Here is a 5,012-nt window from a genome sequence, read left to right on the forward strand (position 1 = left end):
TCCTAGTAATCCTACAAGTGTCCGCTTAAATATTACCTATGTTATAAAACTTTCACTGATAACATTCTTTTCACATAAAGTGCTTTATTTTGCTAAGACTAGTTTTTTTTTTAAAAAAAATACAACTTTCTAACATGGGGTTAAGACTCACTATGCAAGGTATTATAATAAAAGATGGGTGATATATTTAAAGTTCCTAACATTTAGAAGGTTCTTGATAAATGATGGCTATTTTTATGATTCTGTGTTACAAGCTATTACCTCATTATTTTTTATATTCCTATCTTAATCTCTTCTTACCAACTTTCATTCCTCCTTAAGGATAAGGACTATGTTTTATTTCTTATCATTATCTGTATTTTACAGATGAGGAAATTGAGAAACCACAAGATTAAGTAACTTGTTTAATGTCAGATAGTTAGCAATGATAAAGTTGAAATTTGAATTTATTTGTCTGCTTTTCTAAATCCCTATCCTATAATGCCTTGTCTTAGCCTGGGTTCCCCTGGAAGTGCACCCCAGATCAAGGTTTGTTTGGGAACAAGGCAGCAGGAATGGAAGACAGGGAGAATGAAACGAAAAGGAGGAAAAGCCAATAAAGAGTTAGACTGGCACACAACCCCAGTAGACACTCTGAGGGGATGAAAGCAAACACTGATCCACTGGTCATGGTTAACCAGCGTAACCCCCTACACTTGGGGGTTGAGCATGCTGGGTGCAAAGGCAGTTCCTCTCAGTATCCTACTCTGGGACAGGAAGCCAGAGGTAAGCAGTAAGAGCCACTGTGGTAGGTACTTTCACACCACAGCTGAAAGTCTGGCCAAAGCCTGCATGGAGTTGGCTACCACAGCAGCACTAAGAGTTAGAGATGGGACCAACAGGACTGTGAAATTGTGTACAAGAAGTGTGCAGAACATATCTCTTCGTAGTTAAAGGAAATAGTCAATGGGTGTTGAAACGTACTGTAACCAGGATGTTGTTGTTAGGTGCCATAAAGCCAGTTCTGATTCATAGGGACCTTATGTAGAACAGAACAAAATACTGCCTGATCCTGTGCTGTCCTCACAATCCTTGCCAAGCTGGCGCCCATTGTTAGAGCCACTTTGTCAATCCATCTTGTTGAAGATCTTCCCCTTTTTTGCTGACCCTGTACTTCACCATGCATGATATCTTTCTCCAGGGACTAGTCCTTTCTGACAACATGACAAAAGTATGAGAGATCAAGTATGGCCATTTCACTTCTAAGGAACATTCTGGCTGTACTTCTTCCAAGACAAATTTGTTTGTTCTAGCAGTCCATGGTACATTCAATATTCACCAACACAGTTCATAATTCAAATGCATCAATTCTTCTGTGGTCTTCCTTATTCACTGTCTAGCTCTCACATGCATTTAAGATTATTGAAAATACCATGGTTCAGATCAGGCACACCTTAATCCTTTTTTTTTTTTTAATAAAGCTGTATTGAGATAATTCATATTCCATATAATTAACTTTTTTTAAAAATGGTTTTTATTGGGATTTGGGTGAAAGTTTAGAGCAAATTCATTTCCCATACAGCAGTTCATAAAGTTTGTTTCATGACACTGACTGCAATTCCCCACAATGTAACAGCTCTCTCCCCAGTTCTTCCCTGTAATTACCTCTTCCCTGTGTCTTTCCCTCTGATGTACTCCCGCCCCAAGCTATCTCCCTTTGCAAACACTGCCCTTCCATTTTCCCATGATTGATCACTCCAAGGAGTGTATCTACCTGATGTAAATGTTCACCCCATATGCCTATTATTTGGCTGGAAGTCACAGGAGTGAGTTCAGTTCCAGACCTGAAGGGTAACTATGGGCCGTAGTCTTAGGCTCTATCAGACCAGCAAACCTGTTTTTTTTTTTTTTTTTTTTAAGATTTTGAGTTTTGTTTCACATTGTTCTCCCACTCTATCCAGGATCTCCTGCACCAAACCACCTCCGAGTGGTTGACCCAGCTATCTGGGTACCATCTAGTTCTTCTGGTGTCATGGCCATATAGGTAGAGGATCTCATGGTCTACTAGTTCCTTGGACTAATTGTTTCCATGCACCTTTGTTTTAATTTATTCTTCTTTGTTCTGGATGAGGAGAGACCTATTGTTGCACCTAGATGGCTGCTGTAAGTTTTTAAGAACCCAGCTGCTACTCACCAAAATAGGTTGTAGAACAATGTTTTTGTGCCGAATGTCGTGTCAATTGAGCTCGATATCCTGTGTGATCATGGTAACTACTCTCTACTTGGCTTTGGCCAAGAAGCTACCACAATCTTGCCCCTTGACAGCTCTATTATACACCCAGACATTCTTATAGCACCTACAAATATGCATGTAGAAACATCATCTGCCAACCGTATACAAGGTCATGGGCACACTTCCCCCTGAGTAGACATACCTGATCATTTAGCCTGTCCACCCATCTACCCACCCATAGATCAATGCTTGCCATCACTGACAATGCAGTACTGTACATGCAACAGGGTTCATCTTTGTTGTATCTTCTATGTACCTTCCTTAGAGGCACATCTTAATCTTCAAAGTGACATCTTTGCCTTTAAACACTTTAAAGAGGTCTTTTGCATCAGACTTGTTCAATGCATTATGCCTTTTGATTTTATAACTGCTGTTTCCATGACCACTGGTCGTGGATCCACGTAAAGTGAAATCCCTAGCAATTTCAACCTTTTCTCCATTGATCATGATGTTGCTTACTGGTTAAGTTGTGAGAATTCTTATTTTCTTTATGTCAAGTAATAATCCATACTGAAGGCTGTAGTCTTTGATCTTCATTGGAAAGTGCTTCAAGTCTTCTTCACTTTCAGCAAGCAAGACTATGTCATCTGCATTTGGCAGGTTGTTAATTAATCTTCCTCTACTCCTGATGCCATGTTCTTCTTCAGAGTCCAGCTTCTTGGATTATTTGGTCAGCGTACAGATTGAATAAGTATGGTGAAATGATACAACCCTGACACACACTTTTCCTGATTTTAAACCACGCAGTATCCCCGTGTTCTGTTCAAACCACTGCCTTTTGGTCTTTGTACAGGTTCCTCATGAGCACAATTAAGTGCTCCAAAATTCCCATTCTTCACAATGTTAACCATAATTTGTTATGATACACAGTCAAATGCCTTTTCATAGTCAATAAAACTCAGGTAAACGTCTTTCTGGTATTCTTTGCTTTCAGCTAAGATCCATCTGACACATCAGCAATGATAGGCCTTGTTCTACACCCTCTTCGGAATCTGCTTGGATTTCTGGTTGTTCCCTGTCAATATTCTGCTGCAATCATATTTCAATTATCTTCAGCAAAATTTTACTTGCATGTAATATTAATGATATTGTTCGATAATTTCTGCCTTGTTGGATCACCTTTCTTTGGAATGGGCACACATATGGATCTTGTCCAGTTCATTGGCTGGGCAGCTGTTTTCCAAACTTCTGGCATAAACGAGTGAGCATGTTCAGTGCTGCATCTGTTGAAACATCTCAATGGGTAATTCTGTCAATTCTTGGACCCTTGTTTTTCATCAGTTCCCTCAGTGCAGCTTGGATGTCTTCCTTCAGTACTATCAGTTCTGCATCATATGCCACCTCCTGAAATGGCTGAACATTGATCAGTTCTTTATGGTACAGTGACTTTGCACATTCTTTCCATCTTTTTTGATCTCCTGCATCATCCAGTATTTTGCCTATAGAATCCTTAAATATTGCAACTCAAGGCTTGAATTTTTTCTTCAGTTCTTCCAGCTTGAGAAATGCTGAGTGTGTCTTTCCCTTTTGATCTTCTAACTCCAAGTCTTTGCACATTTCATTACAATACTTTACTTTGTCTTCTCAAGCTGCCCTTTAAAATCTTCTGTTCAGCTTTTTATTCCATCATTCTTTCCATTCACTTTAGCTACTACTCTGTTCAAGAGCAAATTTCAGTCTCTTCTGATATCCATTTTGGTGTTTTTTTCCTTTCCTGCCTTTTGAATGACTTTTTGTTTTCTATATATATGATATTAACAAGGATAGTTTTCCTGAATTTCACTTTAATGGGAAGATGAAGAACTTGCATGTGTTTTGTTTTAGGAGCAGGCCAGCTCAAGAGGGAGTAGTCTAATATTTAAGGAATTCTCATTCTGGCTTCCTTTTAAGAATTATTTCATGGAAAGGTTTGGGCTCACCTAAATGTTTGGAAACTTACCAACTAGACGGGATTATGGAAGAGACCTTTCTGAGACTTTTTTCTCAAGCCACAAAATGGGAAGTGGACTGGACACTCTGACTTGAAATCCTAACTTGTGCCGCATGGTAGATTAGTCCTAGAAATAAATTTTAGACTTTCTTGAGTTCTGTTTACGATCAGGCTAACTGTTCCTTGGGGACAGGGGGTTAAATTTTAGCTTTTAAACTTACAGGTACTGATTTTAGATATTGGACTGCACACTTTCCATTCAGAGATTATCTTTCAAATTAAAAGGCCCATTTAGGACTAGAGGAAAAGAAAAAAAAAAAAAAAAGAACACCCTATTTTCTAAAATTAAAAAACGTTTTGCAAAGTTAAGCCAGAGAAGAAAGTTACCTAAACTCTTGTTGGGAGAATATATTATTCTTTCACATTTAGTAAAATGTAATAGTATTTAGTAGATAGCATGGTCATTTACATCACTAAGCAAGAAGTTTAGGCTAAATTAAGATAGCAAAGTTTACAACAGAAAATGCTATCAGAAAGACTGGAGTTCAAATCCACTAAGACAATTCTGTGTGCCAACTCTTGGGCAAACAAAGCTAAGACTCAATTTCTTCATCTATAAAACGAAGGCATCAGCCCTTTACAAAGTTATTGCCAAGATTAAATGAGACTGTATTTGTGAAAGGACCAAGCACACATGTAAATATGGAGTTTTACTTTAAAAATGGTCAAAGTTATTAATAAATTTATAGAGCAAATTCATAGTGGCAAAAAGTTACATTTTGAATGAAGGAGGAACTCGTGGGGGAGCTG

Source organism: Orycteropus afer, unplaced genomic scaffold (assembly GCF_000298275.1).
Source record: "Orycteropus afer afer isolate SDZICR_OR568_19922 unplaced genomic scaffold, OryAfe1.0 scaffold00047, whole genome shotgun sequence".
Classification (NCBI taxonomy): Eukaryota; Metazoa; Chordata; class Mammalia; order Tubulidentata; family Orycteropodidae; genus Orycteropus; species Orycteropus afer.